Source organism: Argiope bruennichi, chromosome 3 (genome assembly GCF_947563725.1).
Source record: "Argiope bruennichi chromosome 3, qqArgBrue1.1, whole genome shotgun sequence".
NCBI classification, from domain to species: Eukaryota; Metazoa; Arthropoda; class Arachnida; order Araneae; family Araneidae; genus Argiope; species Argiope bruennichi.
Genome location: NC_079153.1, coordinates 30,322,179 through 30,345,800, shown reverse-complemented (window position 1 = coordinate 30,345,800; position 23,622 = coordinate 30,322,179). Strand labels below are relative to the sequence as shown.

The 23,622-nt window shown below is 28.3% G+C and overlaps 1 protein-coding gene across 1 annotated transcript in view; it reads left to right on the top strand.

The window, feature by feature from the left end:
- Positions 1–23,622, top strand: part of LOC129963262 (sodium-coupled neutral amino acid transporter 7-like) — a 91,337-nt gene that overhangs the window by 723 nt on the left and 66,992 nt on the right. The gene's annotated exons all lie outside the window — the stretch shown is intronic.

Below are 23,622 nucleotides of genomic sequence, written 5' to 3'. Positions count from 1 at the left end.
ATAAAATTAAAATGTGATAGAAATTTCGTAACTTAAAAAAAAAATTAACTTGTTTTGTATTTTAAATTTTATAGTTATAATAAAGACAGACAATCATGTCATTTTAATGGAAGTATATTTTTTGAATGTAGAATATTATGCTTAATGTCTTTTCTTTATATACTTGAGTAACGTTTTGAGAAATGCATGCATATTATAACAGAAAATTCGTCAAAATTTTGATTTATCCAATAAAATTTAAAAATATGAATAAGTTTTTAATATCCATGAATATTGTCTTTATCAGTGTTTTATAAATTTAAGAAAAATTCCCGAAAGGTAGGTCAACTTATGTTAAATGAGTTTTTGTTTTATAGAATGCGTATGCTTATTTAAATACAGGAAAGTAAACAATAATAAATATGAAATGATGGCCAGTGGTTAGTTGTAGCTTATACAATATATACACGATAGAGTTAAAGAAAAGTTGCATCAAATTAAATAATAATTATAATTGTCAAATCGCGTGGTGGAGATATCGGTTTACAAAACTACAATCCACCTTAAAAGTGTAATGGTAAGATACTGGGCCAAATTTTTACTATTTTTTTCACAAATAATTTAATTTTAAACAATTTTATTAACAGTATTCTTTGATATTTTTCCACTTCTTTGAATATTTAGCTTTCAATTTGCATTTATCGTAAATGTTGTTGTGTTGTAAATTTCTTAATCGCATCTCTTAATGATATTTGAGTTTTATTTTGCTTTACAATTAAAAAAACATTGAAACTACCTAATATTTTCTTTTTACTGTGAAAATCAATAATTTTTCTCAAAGTTCTTTAAAATTTTGCGATCAGTTCTGTTGTTGCATCTTCGTTGATTATCAAATTGTATTTCCGCAAATTAATTTAACGATTATGAAGGTATTGATTGCCAATTATTTATCTGAAAATTCTTATAAAACTAAATCATGATCATATTTTGGTATGCAATTAATTAAGTTTTTTTTCAACGAATTGCAGTATAGTGGTAACATGTATTAGTTTTTGTTAGTTTCGAATGAATGGCCTCGAAGTTTTATACATTTTGTTGTTCATTATTGCTACGGCTGAAATTTGAATAAAATGTTTCGATAAAATCAGTTTTAAATTTCATAATTTACAGATTCAATCGGTTTTTAAATATTTCATTTTTTTTTAGTTAATAAAATAAAATGACATTTAATTCTAGTAATTTCTTTATTAAAAATGTTAAATTAAGCTTAATAAATTTTATATCTGATAATGATTTTTGTAATTATAATTTTTGTTAAACACTTTTTTCGAATTCGCGAGATGCATTTGACTGAATTAATCTCTGAAGCACTTATAGAATTTTTTTGTAATGAATTAGAGTGCCAAAACAGATAATACTGTCTATGAACAATAGTGTCAAAATAAAACGCAAGAAATAAAATTAGTTGTAAAATTGTGTATTATGAGTAAAAAACGTGTTTTTCAATGCTGTACGTAAAATGCTTTTCAAACCTGATTTTTTGAAAAAAGAATTTAAGAATTAATGCCATAATCTTGATTCTTTACGATCAGCCTCGTAGAATATAATACTTTGCATTGTACTACACCCAGAAGTATCGTAGAAATAGAATAACAAGCTTTACACTAAAATCTGGAATTTCCTCAAGACCAACAAGAGAAAGAGCTAGAACGCAAAGATCTAATCTCAGTATCTAGATATTAAATATGCTGCATTTGATTTAACATTTAGAATGTCAAGGATGAATCGTAATCCCGTCCTATCTTGAATAACTGTTGAAACGTCAAATTTATGAATCATATTGACATCAGCAGCTGTAAATTGTCACTTCAGATAATTGACTTTACTAACTGAATTTAGTTACCTTACAGTTGCAGTAATCTGTTGTTAACTATTCAATTGCTGGTTGAAAGGAAGATTAGTGTGCCCTCCCCCCCTGGGTTTGTCGCCAATATGGCAACCCAACGGAACGCTCTTCTAACCCTAATGCTGTTTTGCTTACTACTTTTTATTTACAATAGTTGAGTTGTTCATGAACTACAACTATTTTATGAATATTAAATTAAAAATAATAACAAAATATCGATTAAAAATTTTAATTTTATTCTTTATTATAATTAAAAGTTTTTTACAACTAATAAGATACTGCAATTTTATTTTCATTGTGAATAAGAACAGAAAATATTTTTTTTTTTGAAATTTTTAATTGTCAGTATGCGCTTTAAAAAATCGTCTGAATTCCTATTTACAAAATCGTCTGCATTTTTACTTTAAAAGTTAGCTGCAATGGAATTCTTCGCAATTCTCGTAATTCTTTTGGTGCTCTAACGGTTGGTTCCTTTGATGATTTGTTATGTTGGGAATTGTGCAAGAATGGATGTCTGGTAAATGGGATGGATGATAGTATTTCGAACTTGCAGAATGGATGAAGGGTGAGTGGAATAATATATATATATATAGATATAGATATTTAACGAGTTGATTAAGTCAGGAAAGGAGGCTTGTTTGAAATTTTGAATGGAGAATGGTTTGATAGCTTCTAAGTGTGTATGTCCGGTGTGTGATGAGAATATGTTCCGTTAACAATATCCGTTCCTATAACGTCCTTCATTCTTTCTTTTCTATTGATTATGTACTGTTCCTGTTATCCACACAGTACTTATGTTCAATGTGCTTTCGAAGCTACTAGGTTCCCGCTCCCGTTGCTAGCAAAGCCGTAGGATGTTTTTTTAAGTTAAAAAATTCTGCCCGGTGCCTTCTACAGATGCCGAAGGCATCGCATGCTCTAACTTTTGCTCTGCACTCAACAGACCGGCTTCCCCAGTCTGAAAAAAAAAAACAATACTTATCAGTAAAAAATCATAATTATATTGTATAAAGTGGTAACCGCAACTATTCCGTAGAAGTGTTTGTTTACTTTGTCCGCCACTTTTATTGACGACTTGGCATCCTTGGCGCAGCAAAGGGCACACTAAACTACATTTTTATCCAGTTGCTTATCGCTCGATTTGTGTGGTTTGAAAGTTAGCTTCTTTCCTACTTCAACCCGCTACTCCACGAGCTAGTTAGTGTTTATAACATAATATTATGCAGTTCAAATCTATAATAGTATGTCGTTGCGTGTAAATGATAAATTCGGCTTATTTGGAAACAATCTAAATTGAGATTTAAAATGAAATAAGAACACTTGAAGCGCTAAGAATTCCAAAAATGGCTTTTTTTTTTAATCCTATTCGCATCACTTGATGCTTTCTGGTCTATAATAAACGAAACTTGGTACTGATTGGTATATCATTAGATATTATAATTAGTAATGATATAAAACAATTATATTTAAGTATACGTGCATATAATAACTTGCATAAAATATTTTAATCGTGTATAAAACATAATTTTAAAAACCAGCAATCGAAATGAAGAGTAGAAATTCTGAAAAAGTTTTGCTTGATTTTATGGAGTTCTTTTTGAAGTCTTAAAATGCATCGTCTTAAATTGTATTGGGATCATTCATTACATTTAGCCTCCTATCAACTTGGACTGACATTATCAGCTTGGATTGAGATTGACTGCAATTCTTGTTACGTGGATCGCGTAGTCAAAAGATTATCATCGACTATAGTACTTATTACGTGGATCGCTTAGTCAAAAGATTGTCATCGACTACAGAATTTGTTACGTGGATCGAATTATTAAAAGAAGAGAAGTAAAAAAATATTGGAGATAGTGCTCAATTTCCACAATGATTCAAAATTATAAAATGTATTCTTAATAGATCACGCAACTTTAAAATAAAACAATTTAAGACGTTTAAGACTATTACAATTACAAGACTATTACAACAATTAAGACTAAATGCGTTTTTTGAGCAGTTAATTGTTTATAATATTATTGACTCGTGATATGACACATTCGGAGGCATATCACTTGATTGGTTACAAGTTCCTAGGCATTTTTCTAACAAGTAATATTACAGAGTATAATTCATTCTTGTATTAGTAATTGCACATTTTGTGAAAAAAAATATTAAGAGCGGACAAACTTGAATAATTTCTAAAAGATGATTGGTCTTTCTAACTACAGAAACAATACTTTTTTTTTTAAGCAATGTTCAGAAAGTTTGACATGCATTATTTTACATTATTTTTCATAAGTATTGTAATACTAATTCTGCCGATACTGATTCTCATATATTTATTTCTTCTTGAAAAAACAAATGCCTACTAACGAAAGACAAAGTCTGAGATAATACAATTTTTCTTCAATTGATTATTTCATATCCTTAGATTTTTCTTCATATATACTAATAAATGTACAATAATTCTGAACTTGAATTAGGTAATATTAAAATACATTTTTTTAAAACTAATCGGGGATGTTTCTACAATTTTTGGAATAAGAAAAGAACTTACTTTTATTGATATATACAATCAAATAAAGAGGGGATGGAAATATTAAGTTATTTTAGACATAAAATTTCTATAAGAATATATGGTTTTTCGAAAAGTATTCATTTTGGCCATGAAAAATTCGTAAAAGCTTATTAAGAAAAGCTTTTTAAAGAAGCATTCTAATTTCATTACAGCGGATGAATACAAGTGCAAAAGTTTCAAATGTATTGCCATTCCGAGCATGTTGTGAATTTTGTTTACTTGTTGAAATTGTCGGTTTCGCTGCAATCTTAATGTTCTATTTTTTTAAGTTATTCTTTTAAGTTGATTTTTTAAAATTTGTTTTGAAAATGCATCGGCCATCAACAACTTCTGAACTTGATTATACAATTTCTCAGATGGAAAAAGAAGAATTAAATGGAGGTAATTTTTTTTCTTGTGTAAATTTTTGTTTATAAATAGTTTATTTGCTCAGTCTAATAGTAATTTTGCAACCTTTTCAATATCATTCAGTTCAATTACCACTGAAAGATATAAATCACTTTTCTAATGAAATCAACTATCAATATATAAATTTATGTAAATCAATTTGATCTTTCTAGAACTGTGATATAGCATCTATAATAGCTAAACCTTCGCATAATGGCGTTGGCATACCCGATTAAGCAGATGGTTCGTTCAATGTTTAGGCCCAGTTCTATTTTAATATTGGATCACCATTAACAAATTTTTTTTGAGTTTTATTCGAGCTTTAATGTTACAATGTAAATGCATTTATTTACCACAGCGTTAATAAGAGTTCTATATTCCTACAGTGAAATTGGAAATTTGTATTAGTGATAATGATCTGATTAATTTAGCGAATTCATAGATCTATTCTATATGAAAACTGATAATTTCATACTCTGTGGTTGATTCAAATTTTCTTGCTTATAAAAGTTGCATAATTATTGATAATTAATTCTTGAAATTTGTCCAAAATTTATAAAGAGCACAAACAACGAAAGAAATTTTCTGAAGTGTGATTTAAAATGTAATGACAGAATTTGTCTTTTAAATTTTGGCTTCAAAATGGCGAATGATTTAAGATTAAAATCTTTCGGACATGCTAAAATATACAGGGTGCCTTTTATGCCGAGTGAAATAAATGTAATGATTCAAAATAGAACGAGGCATCTAATTAAAAGATTGAATAATTTGTAGGTCAACAGATTAAACCAACAAACTAACACTTGCATCCTTATTGAAGATTTTAAAATTAATCTTATGACCAAATGACTATTATTCTGAACAAGGTAGGTTCATAACCATTTAAGATTTCAAATTCGTCTAAACTTTTTATAATGGGAAGTACTTGCACAATTTTATAAGGAATTAAGTAACATTTTATTTAGTTGTGTGTGTGTGTAATATAAAAATATTATATAATGTATAAAAATGCAAAAAAAAAAAAAAAAATTAAAATATTAAGGATAATCTTAATGTGCGGTTCTCTGTGACTACTGATTTTTCAAAAATATTGTTTTCCGTTTTTGTGGATTTTTACAAAGAATCGGAATATCGATAACTCAAATATTATGTGAGGTAAAATGATATCCCTATTTTACTCGAAACCGGGATATCCGTAATTGAATTTTACCCGTAATTGGTATATTATTAATTATAATTGCTAATTTTGTTTAGTAAGCAACCATTCAAAGGATGCTTCAGTTAAAGAGTTAATACGCTATTTCTTCGAAAGGCAGAGGAGTTATAAAATGTTATTAAAATTTATTAATAGCGAAGTCTGTTAAGAATATAGTAATAAAGATGCGTACAAAATATGTTCGCAATCTTTAACTAAAACGTCATTATTAGTTCTAATAACTTGTATTTGCTGAGATTTAATATTTATGATCTTACTGTGAAGGCTTTAAAAATGTTACCTACATTGGAATCGTTTCCTTGTATAATTTTTTAGGGGGGGGGGAGAAATGTCTGTATCCACGATTCAAAATAATTTAGAGTAAAAAAACTGCATTAGAAAGGTGTTTTCGCATCTAAATGCAATAAGCCAGAGTCAATTCGTTATAATGAATCGACGTTTCATGTTTAATCAATTTAGTTAAAAAAAATTCTCTTAATATAACAGCGATAGTGCGTAATTAAAAAAATAAATACAATTATTTTACAACTTGCTTGAAAATAAATCCAACCAATGAAACAATGAAAGTATTATTTCAAATTATACTTAAGTATTTAAAAAAATATACTAAAATTAGAGAAATGTATAGTACAGAAATATATAATTGATATCAATGAAGATTATTTTTTGAATTTTAAAGTTACGTTTTCGAATTTTGATTAATTTAAATATACTCTGAAATTATTGAAGAAAAACTTTATTAGATTTTTAATTAAAAGATCAAAATTATAAAAATTTTGGAACATTTTCTCTGCGAACACCTACTACCGAAGAATGGCATTTGGTAAATTTAGGTTAAATGGTCAGATTAGACGATTTTTACTTTCTCGTGTACAAAGTATACAAAGAGAAAATATTGTAATGGTCCAAAAAATTCGAACTGTAGAACTTTTCCTACGTTTCTATCCTTCTAGTGTTCCAAAAAACACATTTTTAGAATTATGTTCGAGAGCGAAAACTCAAAAACACTTTGAGTGAAACTATAAAATCTGGCATAGGGTTCTTCACTTCAAATTTGTGGATTTCTGTCTAATTTTTAATGAAGTCAACTCAGAGGAAGTTTATCTGATCGGTTGTCTGAATACAACGTAACACGGTTAATACAAACTGAAAAGGAGGCCGCGGTGGCCTGGTGGTAAGGTTTCGGCTTCGGAACCGGAGGGTTTCAGGTTCGAGACCCGATTTCACCGAAGAATCGTCGTGTAAGCGGGTCTGGTGCACGTCAAACGTCCTGGCCAAACGTCCTCCCACTGGTGTGGCGTGATATGGAGAGAGGGGTGCAAGCTTAGGTGTCGTCCTCGTCATCTGACCACGGTTCAAAATTACGAGCTCCGTCCCAAAATAGCCCTAGTGTTGCTTTAAAACGGGACGTTAATGTAACTAAACTAAACTAACAAAACGCAAAGAGGTAGTTGAATAAAATTTGGTCCGTAGATTTAGCGTTTAAGGTATAAATCTTTATCAAATTTGGAATCCGTTAAGGATTTAATTATCTGTTGATGTTTACTTTTGCATGCATGTAAACGTGATTATTTAGAAGCGCAATGACAAACGAAATGTTGGCATGTTTTGCGATTACAGTTGTGGTTCTGTGCCAAATTTTAATTTCAATCGTCGAAAAAAATATCATTCAAAATAAATATTCGGTTTCTAGCATTTGTGTATTAACTGCATTTTAATAGATTTTTCCTAAACTTCTTCACCCAGTGACATATTGTTATTTTTATACCTATACCAGTTTTCTTTACTGCGCTACGAAGTTCATAAATCCCATACGAGGGACATGGAAAATAAAAATCTGAGCTCTCATGCTATTCGTAATTTAGTTAAATTGCTCTTATTCGATAAGGGAGGAAGAAACGCTTTATTAGAGAGCGTATGAGAAAGTTTCGGTGAGAACACTCTTATTGGTTAAACGATTTTTGTATGTCGCATTTTACAAACAGAAGGGTTAAAAAGAAAATGTGAATATTATGTCAGAACTGAAATATTTTGCAATATGTTATGAATATCTAATAATTAAGATTCAGCTCGCAAGAAATTATTCAATATTTTTCAACGCAAACCGTGTGGTAATAGGTCGGGTATTTACTTCTTTATAAATATCTTCTAATAAAATAGTTTTTTTTTTAATTCAGATAAAAGCAAACGTTTCGCATAAAATTCCCTTTTTACGTAATTTAAGAAATGCTATTTGAATTTCAATAAAGTTACGGATAAAGTTATGAGAACACAAATATTGAAATTACACATGAAATGTAGACATCACGTAATATGCAGTTCCATTATCTTTATTTACTTAGATTTACGACGGTAGATTATTTTGGGAAAGTTGAAATTTTTTTTATGTTAAAATAAAATGCTGTTTTTCATTCCAGCATTTCATGGAGTCAGTTTTCTCTATTCATTCATTAATATTCATCGTCTGTCAGCAATTGCACTCCAGCTGAGCAGAAAGAGTTCCGCCGTTTAATATTTCATGATTCAGCTGTCAAATCATCGCAGATATTTACATAAAGAATAATTTAAACGAGTTTAAAGATTATTTTGAAAGCATTCACAAATTTTTAATTGAGATATACGAATTTGAATGTTTTTCAGTCTATATAAATATAAATAAAATTCAAAAATAGTTTGTACTCATTGAAATTACTCTATAGATTTTCTTTAAAGTTTGGTGGTAAATTTTACGCTTTTAGTGAAGTTTTGTGCAATTATTTCAATTGTTATTTTGCATTAATATACGATTTAAAACAGTTTCATCCCTGATGTAAACTTTTAATTGTATCCATTATAGTTACTGAAATTAAGATTTGGATATTTTTTTTAAAATTTCGCTTTATTTCATTATTTAATTAGCCATGCATTTCTATTGTGAATAAGATGATTATAATTTATACATCTTTTTTTAATAAATTTTCATTAAATCGAATTATTATAACTGCAGTTATATAAAATCGCTTTTGTATGAATTTAGATTCGTCGAATTATCAATTTCAGCGTCGAATTATCAATTAGGAAATGTAGACAACTGACGTGGGGTTTCGCAACTTTGGGGGTCCCAAGTCCTTATTTATGTCAGTTTGTCTTAGTATATTTAACTTTATAATTACAATTAATTTGCAAGACCAGTACATTCAAACTTATTCAAATTAAATTAAGTATCGTTTGATCTTTTGTACTCGGATGGTTCCTCACAAACGTCATTAAAGACGTTGCACCATTTTGAACTTTTATTTTTGAATTTTGATCGCTGAAAATATCTATAGAGTAGTAAGAAAATGTAGACTAATTTTTCGGGAAAATTCATCTTAAAACAGTTAGATTTATTTATTCTTCAGAGAATGAAAAAAATTCTTGTATTAGGCGAATAATTATGCATCGCATTACTTTTTTAAAGTGCAAAGAGTTTATGTTAAAAAATTTCCAGTGTTTTCAATTAACTATTTTTTTATGAATTTTATATTTTGTTTTATTGTTCTACAAAATTAAGTAGCTTTATTAATTAAAGTGTTTCTGATTATGGTATTAAATAGTACTTCTAATTAAAACAATTTTGCTATTTTATTAGCATTTAGAATTACTTTTAATTCTACCAAAGGTCATGAAAACAACTGCTCTAAAACTCAATTATATGTTTTGTTATTTCAGTTGAAAAGATGGTATTTAAACTTACCTATGTAGAGATTAAGTTGAAATCTATAAACATCTGGTATTGAAAATTTTGGAGGGAAAATGGGCGAGGGCGAAACTTGCATTGCTAGTGGGCCCAAAAAAGGTTTAATCCGGTCCTATGAGCGTCTGATACTAAGCCAGTATCACAGAATATCATTTATTGTTTCATATTATTTTCATTCATAGTGTATTATTATTTTAGGCGATAAAAAATCTGATTTGAAAAATAAAATGGATATATAGTTTAAAATAAGTATTGTATAATGTATACAAAATAATCATTTATTAAGTATTTACTAACATACATCAAAGTGTAATAATTCATATTAATTTATGTAAATGTAGAATTTTGCCAATTTGGATTAAAATAAAACACCGATTAGCCGTCCTTTGGTTTATCAAGGGATTATCATTTATCGCTATTATCTGTCATGGTGTAAAAATGGAAACAGATAGGAGATGGCATATAATTTTAAAATATCATTAGTTTATAGTATTGTATTTATGTACATTAATCTTATATGGAAATTTATATTGATGGCTTTGTAAATTAATTAGTGTTTTATTAGCTTTGAAAAGTTTTCATTTTCGTCCGAAGCTAATAAAATCACGTTATTGAACGCATGTATTTAGAGATTTGTTATTCGGTTATCCGAAGTTTTATCTGTTAATGGTATATCGAATTTTACAATATTTATATTTTTGGTCATCATTTTGGTATACTTCTGATAGTTCCAAACAGAAAGATTTGGCTCCAAATTTAATATAAAGCTGCATTGCAAGTGCTGAACCTGAATAGTAAATTTTATTGATCGAACTCTTTAAATTTTATAACTGTCCTGTTCACTTGTACTCAGACAGCCGGACGGACAGACTTCCAATGAATGGATTTCGTTTAAAATTTGACAGATATCTGCAAATTTGCCGAGTTTCATTCTTCTAGCTCAAAGTGATTTTAAAGCTAACATGCTCACAGACAGATAGAATTCGAAAAAAGTGTTTTTCTATCTCTTTGAAATCTGGAACATGGAAATTCGTCAAAATTCTTTAACTGGAAGTGGATGGAATATGCAACCGAGATTATAATACACATGTGTATATTCATAAGAATTCATATTTGCACATTGGGCTTAAATTTTCAACTATTGATTTTACTCTGTTACTGATTTTTGTCAATAAACTTTAATTATAATAATAAATGGCAGGTTAATATTTTACTTTTGCGAGGCTAAAGTTTGCGTTTAAATCTATAAACACGTGTTAGAGATATTTCGAAAACAAGTCTAATTTTATCCTTGAAGTGTCAATAGATTTGGCATGTTTGCAACACAAATTTTGTTTTTCCTCCGGAGTTTAAGATCAAAATACTATATTTGTTCTAACTGGTTTTTATTATTGGAAGTTGCAGTACTTTTTTGGGTGTTGCAGACATCTCCACTTTCTCTTGGCCTGCTGATGATGATTTCGCAACTAATTCCTTTGTTTTGACAAAATTATGCAGGCCGTTAATAAAAGCACATCTTGATGAATGAAGTTAAAAAATTGAAATCTTTCTTTGTCTTTATGTTGTCGGTAAAATTTCATGAACTATTAATATTAAATCATTGTAAATGGAATCTCCAGTGATGTATAGTCCAGCCAGTCTGTCTGTTATTTAATATGTATAACAGTGTCCGGCCGGTCTGTCAGATAATGATGTAAATGGTGACCATGACTTCGTTGTTGTTGAATGATGACTTCGATACAATAATTGCAGACAAGTATAGTCAACATTCGGTTTTAAACGCAATTTAAGTATTCTTCTGATATCTGTCATTATTTTAAATTATTTTCGTGTTCATTGTTATTTAGACAAATGATTTTAAAGTTCAAATGCTTCAGGAACTCATACATTTATTATTAAGTAGCATTAGCAGATAATTTTTTAATCATTGACATAATGAAAATGAAATGTAACATTTCACATAGGGGCTATAAATACTGTATTTATATATTACATCCAAGAGAAAGTATAAACTAAAGGTTGTTACAATTTTTTTTAAAATTTTAATGTTGGTAATCTTATGAGTATATACAAATTTAGGCTGTCTTTGACGGATTATACTGCGATTTATTATGTCTCCAGTGATTAATTTATTGCAGACTGATGTGGTGTGTCTGCATCAGGAAAAATTTGTTTTTTTACTGCGTAGTAAAGGTCGTAAACCTCACTTTCAACACACGTGTTATCTTTCTTTTCCCTTGATAGTAAGAAACTATCCCAAAATACGATGGAGACTGTTTATCTAAGTAGAAAACCGTGGAACAATAATTAGATAGTTCATCACGAGATCACACTTAGCTAAATCCGTAAGATTTTCTCATTTCTGAGATTCACGTGAAATATCAGATAAAAATATTCTTTCACAATTTTTAGTCTTAAAGTCATTTATTCCCAATTACATTTATTTTGTTTATGTTCACTTTCTTTTTAATACTATTTCAAAGTAATCTAGGAAGAAATTTTTTATTTTAGTTTTAATATTTGATCTTATTAAAAAAAGTAGTAATTATTTTTTAATTAATAGCAAGGTCTCTTTAGTATATGATGTAGTGTTCAATACATCATGTACTAATGTTAGTTCAAAATGCTTAACTATTTTAGGTGAGAAAAATAACGATAGATTACTGCATTATAATATTTCATAGTCATATTAAAACAATCAGTTTGTGATGTTCAGATATTAACAGTTTAATATTTTAAAATTTAAAAAAATCCAACTTTTAAATACAGTATTTTTATTGCAATAACCGATCTTGAATAACTAGTATATTTAAGCATTTTTTTTATTCATTCTTGAATTTTTCTCAAATATATAATATAATGGAATTATTTTTAAATACATATGATATCGATTATCAAAGCATCTATATTTTCTATATTGTAAAGTAAGTTGATAATTAAATTTTTTATTTAAAACTGGAAATTCCACAATAAGTTAATTATAAGCAATATGTCCATTGCTTAGTTCTATTGTCAGGAAAAAAAATTGTCGTTTTCATTTGAATTGAAAAGAGATTGAATCTTAGTGATGCGATATTCTTATCAATACTTACGTGTTAAAGTTTTTTAACACTAAAACAGAGAAGCGAAGGAAAATAAAAGTAATATGATTTGTGGATGCGAACAAAATGCTAAAGAGATTTTTATAAATTTCTATTTAACAATTAAAAGTCATAGTTTAGTTAGTTTTATTTCAGAAAATGTTTTGTGTAATAATCGTGATAACTGCAATTTAATGATATTAAGTTATTGAAGCTTATAAATATGAGCTAATATTAAATCACAATAGTGTTATTTAAGCTGTCTAGGCCCATGAAGTAAATAATGACTTTGAATTATACGGAAAGTACGAAATTTCATTCCTAAATAAAGGGTGTCCTACAATTAATGTAAGATTTGAATTTTCAACCATTCTTGCCGTAAGGTGTTGGCAACTCTATTAAAAAAAATCATTTAACAGCTGATAGTTTAGGGTTAGTAAAAATAGAGCATTACACGATAGAACAATGTGTTTTCATTGTTGAACAATATTTAAAAAATAATGAAAATCTGGCGGCCACAGTTTAAACATTTGAAAATTGGCCCCCTAGATCGTGTGATTTAATACCATTTGAATTCTTTTTACGGGGTTATTTGAGGTCAAAGTTCTATGCCAACAAGCCCACAAGTACGCGTGGATTGAAGAAGGAAAATTCAATGCTGCATCAACGAAATTCAGCCACATTTATATATATATATATAAAAAAAAAAATGGTCTCGGAAAATTTTGGCAAGAGCGCATAAGCGCCAGCAAAGCCGTGGTGGTCATTTGCCTTATATGTTATTCCATACATAACCGTAAATTGTGTACTTTGCAGTTAAATACAAATATAACAATTCAAAGAAAAAATTTTTTTTTCTTTTTTAAAATTTAATTCAAATCTTGCTTTGACACGTTGTTCTGTCGTGGAACGCTCCATTTTTCTTACCCTAAACTATTGGCCATCGAATGGGGTTTTTTTAATAGGGTTGCCAACACTTTACTACACAAATGATGGCAAATTCAAATCTTGTGTTAATTTTGGGACACCCTTTAGTTTTTACCTAATATAGCAGCTTTTACCTTTACGACAGTTTTTTTTTTTACTTCTCTATAAAAGGAAGCATGGAATATTATGCAATCCGGGAGGACTGTGTTCATTATGTTTGTTTTAATACCGTGACTGAAATGAACATAATTAAATTTAGAATATTCCGCTTTGGTAAAAAGGACGTTGGTAGACTTCTGGTTGTAGGAACTTTAATAGTTCGATATTTACTAACACACGCCATGTTTGCTGGCCAGGTGCAGATTAAATTTTCCTTCGTTGGTCAAATTTGTTCCCACTTTTAGGATATATACAAGCAAGACAGCGACCTAGCCAGAGGCCATGCTTGAAACCTGATGCGGCTGCCGAAGAGCAACGCACCTAGAAGGAAGGAACAAATGACACTTGATGATATTGGACACTTGTAAACAACAAAGGACCCTCAATAGAAAAAAACGCATATTGGTCCAGAAAAAAAACATTACATTTTATATTGCATATTAAATTGTGAAACATTAAAAATGCATTAAATACATTAAATGTATTTTAACTTTTTATATTAGGAGAGAACTAAAGACAAGGACTTTGACAAAAAGTCCTTAATAAAAGATTTAATGATTTAACTTTTTTAAAAGAGTTTTTCGACGTCCAGAGACATCCAATTTCTTAGCTTAGCTTAGCTTAGTAATTTCTTAGCTTAGTCTGTGTTCCTGCACAGGCTTTGATAACGTGATTTATAGACCTCTCTACGGTGCCACTCTGACAAGTCGAACTTTGTCAAAGAAACGGCTTTGATGTACAGAAAATACTCCATGTCCCGTATATACTTGGTTAAAATAAAAATCACCCACAATTCGGTTAACAGAAACGTCTTTAAAATAAGTAATTCTCCCCTTGATGGAATTATTCCATTTCTCCTGTCAATCCTTAATTATTACTCTTATTAATTATTACCCTTAATTATATTCCTAATCCGCTGTTGTGGTATGGAACTCAGAAAAGCCGTATTATTATTTAAAAATGAATCGTTAGTATAGTTAAACTAATAGGATTTGGAAAATGATAACAAAGAAAAAAGGAAGTTTTCCTGTTTAGGAAGAGAATCCTTTTAATATAATTACATTCCTTTGGATTGGAACATGGATTTTACCGGAAGAGTTCAGTGATTTCAATTTGTAAACAATTTTCTAAGAATTCATTCTTTAGTAAATTCAATTTTCTAATAAATGGATTTATCTCTTGGAAATTATAATTTGAAATGCAGAACACCATCACTTGTATAAAAAAAATATTTTGCATTAAGTTGTGTATAGCAAATAATTGTATTTTGCAAAGAAATTGTTTTTAATTTTATAACAATTCAATTGTCTTTGTTTCACTTTGTATAACATACTTTATCCAATCCAACGTTCTTTATCCTTTTTCTTTTTACCAACGTATTTTGAATTGTAAACCATTAGTAAAGAGAAGAAAAGATTCGAGAACATTTCATTCCTGCAATTTTATAATTCTAATTTCAATCCTAAGTTGGGTAACAATGGAATTTTGAAAATACAGGTTTCTTTACGGATCTTTAAGAAAGCTTTAATAAATATAAAGCAAAGTTAATAAAATTCTGAATTAATATAAGTGAATTCAAATTCAGTACGAGTTCGTGCCCCTTTAACTATAAAAAAAAATGCATTCCATAATGAGCATTTAAAATTAATGCAGACTTCGTAAAAATATATGATTGGTTAATAAGTAGGTCATTTCAAGAAAAATGGAAAAGAAGTGTTAACTTTGCTACTGATGTATTATGAGAAACGACGATAACTATTTTAACAATGATATTCTCTGAAATATTTTTAAGATGTTAAATCATATTGCATAATACCTACAATATTTTAAACATGATTTTTACTAGTCATGAATTATATAAAATGATTATTCGACAAACTGAGTTTATTAATTCTAAAGTAGTTATATAAGTTGCCCTTTGGTTATATAATGAACGGTTAATAAGTATTCATCTTTCGCAGATGACAGTAGCCAATCTTTGATAAATTCCCTCCTCCAAACTAATGGGCTCTGAAAAACTGGTGTGCTATTTTTTAAGCTGCGGGCTATTTTCCTGTATAATTAATTCCATGTTATGGTCAGGAACGATGAAAAATACTGCTCTAATAATAAGCTAACCTAAGAAAAATACAAAATAATTGCAGATTCTCGCCCTAGACATTAATACTTGTTATACTTGAAAAAAAATTGAATCTTCAAGAACAGAACAGCAACGCGAAAAGAAAAGTTAGTAATTTCTCTTTTATGTATTTTTTTTTTTGGTTCCAAATAAGCAATGATTTGTTTAAAAATGCATGAATTCATGAAACCATGAATGCTTGAATTCATTCTTAATTTAGCCGCGTCATTTTATTTAATGTGTATTTATTACTTGTGTATGCAGTCATTCATAAATTTTTTTATTAGAGAAAAAGTAATTTTTTTCTGATATTAAGTTATAGGTTATTTCCGCTATATGCGGAATATAACTATAAAAATTTGCGGAATATATATATATAAAAAATATAATATATAATATAAAAAATATAAATATATAAAAAATGTGGAATATATATATTAAAAATTTGAGTTATTAAGAATTCATTTTCCCTTCCGTATGATTAATCTTTAAAAAGTTTCTAAAAAATGCACTTTTATAAGTACAGTGAAAAGCAATAACTATTTTTCCCTAAGAAAAATCTAGGATGTCAAAACAAAACGAAGAAACATGATGTACTGGCAGAAATACTCCGCATAAACTAGAATTTTATTCAAAATTATAAATATTTTTAATTTTTTTTTAAAGAATTTCCTTTTTTATTAACTCTAACTTAATTTCTTTATCTTATAGTTTCAGCGTCTAACGCTTTTATATTTCTTATGACCTTCAGTTTATTTATAGACAATGGCTTACATTTAAATTTCCCAATCAAAAACTTTAACTTTTTTCTTCATTTAAATGTTTGGTAGGTTTTATAATTCCTTATTATAAATGTATGGAATCTTGTTATACTTTTTTTTTCAAATTCACCATCACGTATCGCCACGTGAGCAGAATCAAAATTTAACTAGAATAAAATTAACTAATCATGAACTTCTGAAAATATTAAAATAGGGCATTGCTATTGAGTGTACTCAACTGTAAAAAAAAAAATTCTCAATTATTCATGACAGGAAGTAAGTAGAAATTCGATTACAAAATTTCATCTCTACAAATTTAGACCAAGTGTAGTTAAGAAAGAAAAACGTGTATTTTTTTGTGCGTGTGCGTGCGTGCGTGTGTGTGTGTGACATTTTAATTTTCAAAAAAATTACCTTATTTTTTCAAATCTAATATAAGCAAAAACAAAAGCTGACCTCTTTACACTACTTGTGTGAATGTTTTTACTGTCATTACGTTTATTGATTCTCATGTTTGCCTCAGAATCAAAAAGATATGCGTTTGATGCATTGAGTGAAATGTCAAATTAAATCAGAGTTTCTATGTTATGTTTACGGATATTCATTTCAAGATATAATGGATTTCCGATTAGACAGACTAACTTGTTTTCTATGATTGCTAAGCTGATAGCCCCCCCCCCCCAAATCGATTGAAAAGACACGGGTAGCTTATCTGCCAAATAAGTAAATTTATACGAAGTAAACATTCTATAAATTATAAAATATTGTAACTCTAAAGAATATTTACGTTGACAGGTTACATTACAATACACCAAATACATCTCTATTTTTTAGAGACAAAAAGGCTTCATTAATGTGACGATTACTGATTCAGATCACAAAGTATAATTGCAGATTAATCTCTTATTAATCTGGTAATTATACACTGCTTGACAGATACTGTAAAATAATCTTCATTGTAATTTGTCACAGTTTAGATATCTATTAAGACTTAAATCAATAAAGCATATATATTTTCACAAAGTTATTAAAATAAAAAATAAAAACATTGATAAGATGATTAAGTTAAAAAAATTGTTGAAATATAAAACTAAATCCACAGTCGTTAAAAGAGGAGTCATATACTTTGAACTTCTTGGAGCAGCCAAAGGTCAATATACGCCATTATGTGCCCTCGGATGGAAATTGATACACCTAGAATACAGTTTAATTTGAAATCCTTGTCATTTAAAATAAGCATTAATTGAAATATTTTACCTGTATTTTCAAATATTTTCTGCTCGCATAGCAAATGTCGAATCGATCAAATAATAATTACTATAAATGAGAAAAGTACACAATCGCTTCTCTTCTAAATGAATTTCCATTCAATTCAATAATTAGTTAAAATATTTAAAAAATATATCAAATCTTAGAAGTTTATAAAATAAATATCCTTTTTATATGCAATATTTTAAAAATTAAATAAGAAATCGTATCATGTTTAAATCTCTAACATTCGCCTCGTACAATCATTATTTTTTCAAAAATTATAAAAACTTATAATTTTTTGAAGTTCCAAACTCTGAATTTCCTGAAGAGATATCATTTCTTAATAAGTGTCCTTTGATAACCCTCACGTGCTTATGACATGATATAAAAATGTTTTCTACCTTACACACAAAAAAGGAGGGAAAAAATCTTGCCAATCAACATGGAATACAATATACGAAATGTGCACGGGTGTCTCTTTAAACGTGTCCTTGGAAATCTTCCGACTGGCGCATGGAATTAAGTTATATAATTCCACCAAGGTAACTTTCATTGATGAGATCGTTCTTTCAGGAGTAACGAAGATGATTCTTACCTTTTGAGACTAGAGTATAATAGATGTCAGATGGGCATTTTTTTTTTCAAACGTTATTGCTAATGTATAACATACAAGATATTTTTAACAAGCGATTTCTAAACGTTACCAAATTCTTATAAATGAATATTCGATCATCTTTGTTTATCAATATGAAGTTTATTCATTAAATATAAATTAGCTCAAAAAATTGTGATAATATAATAGTATGTGGAAATTATTTATTTTGTTGAATATTTTAAATCTGAGTTTATTCTTTTTTATTGGGAAAATCGAATATCTAGCAAAAAGACAATGCTACCATATTTTCTGAGTTAGAAATAATATTTTTACTGAAGTGTATTGAACATCTTTTGTGCTGAAAATCATCTTATTAATACAAAAAATCCTTTGAAATATTTTTTTTTTTAAAAATTCATATATATTTTGCTGTATTTCATTTTCGAGTTGTTAATAATTTATCTTCACAAGTTTAATGTAAGATGACCCAATTCAAATTTTGGATTTTCTGCATATCGTCAGTTCCTACTCAGAATAATTACAACATTCTCAATTGACATTTTATTATTTGTTTCATCTTTTATTGGGTGCCGGCGTCCTGGCATAGGGGTAGAGCATCTTCCCCGTGATCTGGGCGTCCTGTGTTCGAATCCGGTTCGGGCATGGCTGTTCTTCATCTGTGTTCTATCTGTGAGGTGTGTGAACGTGCCCCCCTGTAAAAAGGGGTTGTGCAAGCGAATGTGTGAGTTTCATGTTCATATGAGCTTAGAAGACAGACTTCTGCCCTCTGGTGCTCGGAGGTCTTTTACCCTCAGAAGCTACTGCATCCCCTTTCCGTGGTAACGCGGACACGGCATCATCGTCTTTTATTGGGTGATTTAATTTTGGCTCGTGTATTATAAATTTAATAAAGAACAGAAATAGATTTTTTTTTTTACTTTGTCTAATTTAATATCCTTATTTTTTTGTATCAGAATCATTTGTATCAGTTCGCATTACCAACAAATATTCAAGTATTTTTTTCCCTCATTTTTTTTTGTTTGATTTCTTTTCTAAATACATCGGTTTAGATAAAATTGTTTTAAATTTTATTTTTCACAAAGTAGTTAATTACCCAACACACTGATATAGATATTATTAAGATTATAAATTTGGTCTATAAGAACTCGCCACACAATCAGCACTTCTAATATCTCAATATTTTTAAGTGGAAACGTGAAAAGCGGTATATATTTCTATATACTTTTTTTTATTATATATTTATTTATATTTATTTTAATTTTTTGCTCAAAAAGGTTTTGCGTAATGTAAACAAAGCTTAAAAGCGTAATAACAGACATTTATACAACAATCATGTGCGCATTTAAATGGCATTTTAAAACTGTATTTATCTCGAGACATCAAAGTCGTGAATTGAATCCCTGGATAAAGAGTTACAGAAGAAAAATAAGAATAGGAAAAAAGTTATTTCTTGAGTTATTTAATACTTAAAAAAATTAATTTCTTTATTGTATAAAACGTGTTCGGTATATTTAAATGCACATTAGCGCTATAAGCCTCAAGAGTAATATCTCAACATTGCTTTTTCGTTAAACTATACAATTTTCCTGGAAAAGAGAATAAACTTGTATTGTAAATATTCAAGAGAATAAATCACTTTGAATTATTGTCTGTGAATATTAATTTTTTAAATCTCATTAAAATTCATTATTTTTATGAATTTTTATCTAGTTAACAATCTATGGATAGTGTGTATTTTAAGCTTTTGTTAATACTATAGCTCACTATATTGTGAAAACAGTGAATAAGAGACGTTTCAATCTTTTCGTTTATGTATGCATTCGGAATTTTAAAAAAGCTCTGCACTCCACTATTTTTAATCGAGAAATTATTTGTCTTGTCTTAGTTCTTATTAATATGGATAAGAATTTTAACTCCAAGTGAATTTGCTTCGTAAAAAAATTCAAAATAAAAGGAACAATCTCATTCTAGTTATTTTTTAAGATTAAAAAAAACCAAAATAAATTATTTTAGATTTTATTAAAAAACAAATTTAATTATTTTTACCCATGCACACAAAAAACTAATATTATTTTATAAATTATTTATTGAAAATATTTAAGTTCAGTGAAATTTTGCCTCTAACAAAAAAAAAAAGTCTCTTTACCTTATTTCATTCTATTGACTTCCAAATTTACTCAATCTCTATTCAAATAACCATTATTCAATTTTCATTATTTTGTGCACAACCTTATTTCCATTATTCGCAAATAGACTTAATTTATTTCCATTTTCACAAGATGTTCATTGTGGGTGAAAATCATTTTCTTTCACAATTTGAGCCATTTATTTTCTTTTAAAGATCGGCCAACCGTTGCAGCTTGAATAGAACTATCTGGTAGATCTGCACTTGAATAAATTGAGAATATTCAAGTACTTGTAGTGTTTATTATACTGTGATCTAGATATGTAATGGATCTTCTCGGCTTTGTTAAAATATGCATAGAAAGTTTGGTATCTTTTTACACCTCCTGCAGAGTAGGATTTCTTTTGACAAAGAATTTTTGAATTTATGATGAGTGTTCACGCTGTGTAATGATACTTTCAAAGTTAATTATAATTCATGGCAACTTTTTAAGGTAACATTCCAAAATCAGGCTTTTCAATGCTTTTGTTCTGGATATCATGTTGAGCGTTATTGGTTCATATTGGGGCACGTTCGCGATACAAAAAGAGCCGCTTGCATTCATGGTTTACAGCTGATGTATTTTGAACTCTTTCCGATGTATATCTAACATTTTTTGTGAAATAATACATGTCAGAGTAATTTAATGATAAATAATTATTTATTAAAAGAATACGAAGAATAAAACAAAGTTAAATCATGAAACGTAAATGAAAATACTATATAGAAATTAAAATTTTAATTTCCTTTAATTTTTAATGAATATTTATCTTTAATATATTCATTACGGAGGTATGTGGCTACGTTCGAAATGAATTTTTTGGAAAAGCATTCGAAAAGAGTCATTTCCGAATTTTTGCTTAAAAGAGATTGAAAAACTTCTATGAAACCAGAATATACCAGTTAAGTGGCAAAAGTTTTTTAAAAATTGGAAAAAAAGGGGGGGGGGGGGTTTGGCTAAAATGAAGTATTAAGCAAAAATCTTCTAGTTTGTAGGTTTATTAAATGATTTATTTAAAATTTTACCGGTAGCTTAAGAAATATACCATCCTATTCCTAAAATAAAAATAAGCTGTATTTCTATCCATTCTTCAAATATCAGGATTCGACTGGTAAAATAACACGAAATTTTCAAAAAATTTTCATATTGTAAAGCACTAAAACAATTATAAAATATTTCTAAATGAATTGATTACCATTTTCTAGTTCAGAAACTGCATATCATTTTGAAAAAATTGTTGAATCAAATTTCAACAAAAAATATGCATTTGATTTTAATTTATGAGGCTTTCTGTGAGAAAATTCTATCTAAGATTAGAATTCTGAAGATGTCAAAAAGCACGTAAACGCAAAATATAAAATTCAGTGTAACTTTCCAAAAACTAGACTTAGAAATAAAATTTCTTACGATTTAATATAAAAACCTAGAATTAAGAACATTAAAAATATTAAATTTTAAAAAAAATCATAATTTCGCAAAAAAAAAATCCCTTTTTAACGTAGCCACACACTTCAAATATTTTTTTTCTTGTGATTATTCTGTGTGGGTTGATTTCACTTCAATATTAATGCCAGCGCAAAGTGCCTTTACGGTTTTTTTCCCTCTCCAGAATTTTGATAAAATTCTGCTTTTTGCTGCGGATTTGCAGAATCAGTTTAATTAAAAGTAGTTCATTAATCGGTAATAAAGCTTATAAAATATTGTAATATTATACTCGCATGGGGAATAAGAAAATATGCTCAATTTCAGACCTTTAGTACGTTAGAAAATGAATCAAGAATCAATTGCAATATTCAGGATTTGCAATCATTTTTTATAACAACGTATTAAATAAAAGCATATAAAATTTAGCCGCAATCCAGTTTGTTATAAGCTTAGCTGATAAAAAAAATCAGGCCTATCCAGATTGTGGCAATATTATTAGTTTTTTTTAACTGGAACATAATATAATTGCAATAACACAATAGAATATACTTTCAAGGAAACAGTATTAACTAAGAATAATTTTTTTATTACATCTTCATTGATACAAGAATTGTTCTTGCATAAAAGTATTTTATTCCTCATTTTTATTTCCTCAGAATAACTGTGAATAGAGATTGTGACAGGTTGCTGTTAAGAAAATAGTTTGAACATTAAACTTTATTATTTTACCAAAGGGAGAGCACTCAAATGTAATTCGGATATATCGTCAATATACTGCTAAAAGTATCCAGCTTATTAGAAAAAAAGTTTTTATATGCTTGCTTTCAAGATGTTAACTCTGTAACTGAAAAATTTACACAACAATATGTCGTTACTTTCCAAGATATGCAAATTTCGATCCGTTAGATTTTATAATTATTTACAATTTAAAACAATAAGAACACATCAATTTTTCGATTTATTTGGTCACTTTTAGCAATATACCAACTATATCCGAATATAACAGCTATAAAATATTAAGGTATGCAGCTCTTTCAAATCAGAATAGAACAGTACTAACTGCATTCGTTCTATAGTCAAATATGTAATAGAATGACACATTTCAGCCATGTGATTTGACACCTTTCCTTCCGTGGGAATAATCGAACATCATAAGTTCTTTAAAACTGCATAACCGTAGATAGTTCTTTGGCCTTCATTTTGAAGAAATAAGATCCATATCAGATGAAAAAGACAAATTTTTTGAACTAGGTCATGCAATTTTAAAAGCTTCAGAGCCTGTTCGCGGTTTCTTTTATTTGTAAATTCCATTAGTTTGTTTAAATGGTGTGATCTGGTTTTTTTAAAAAT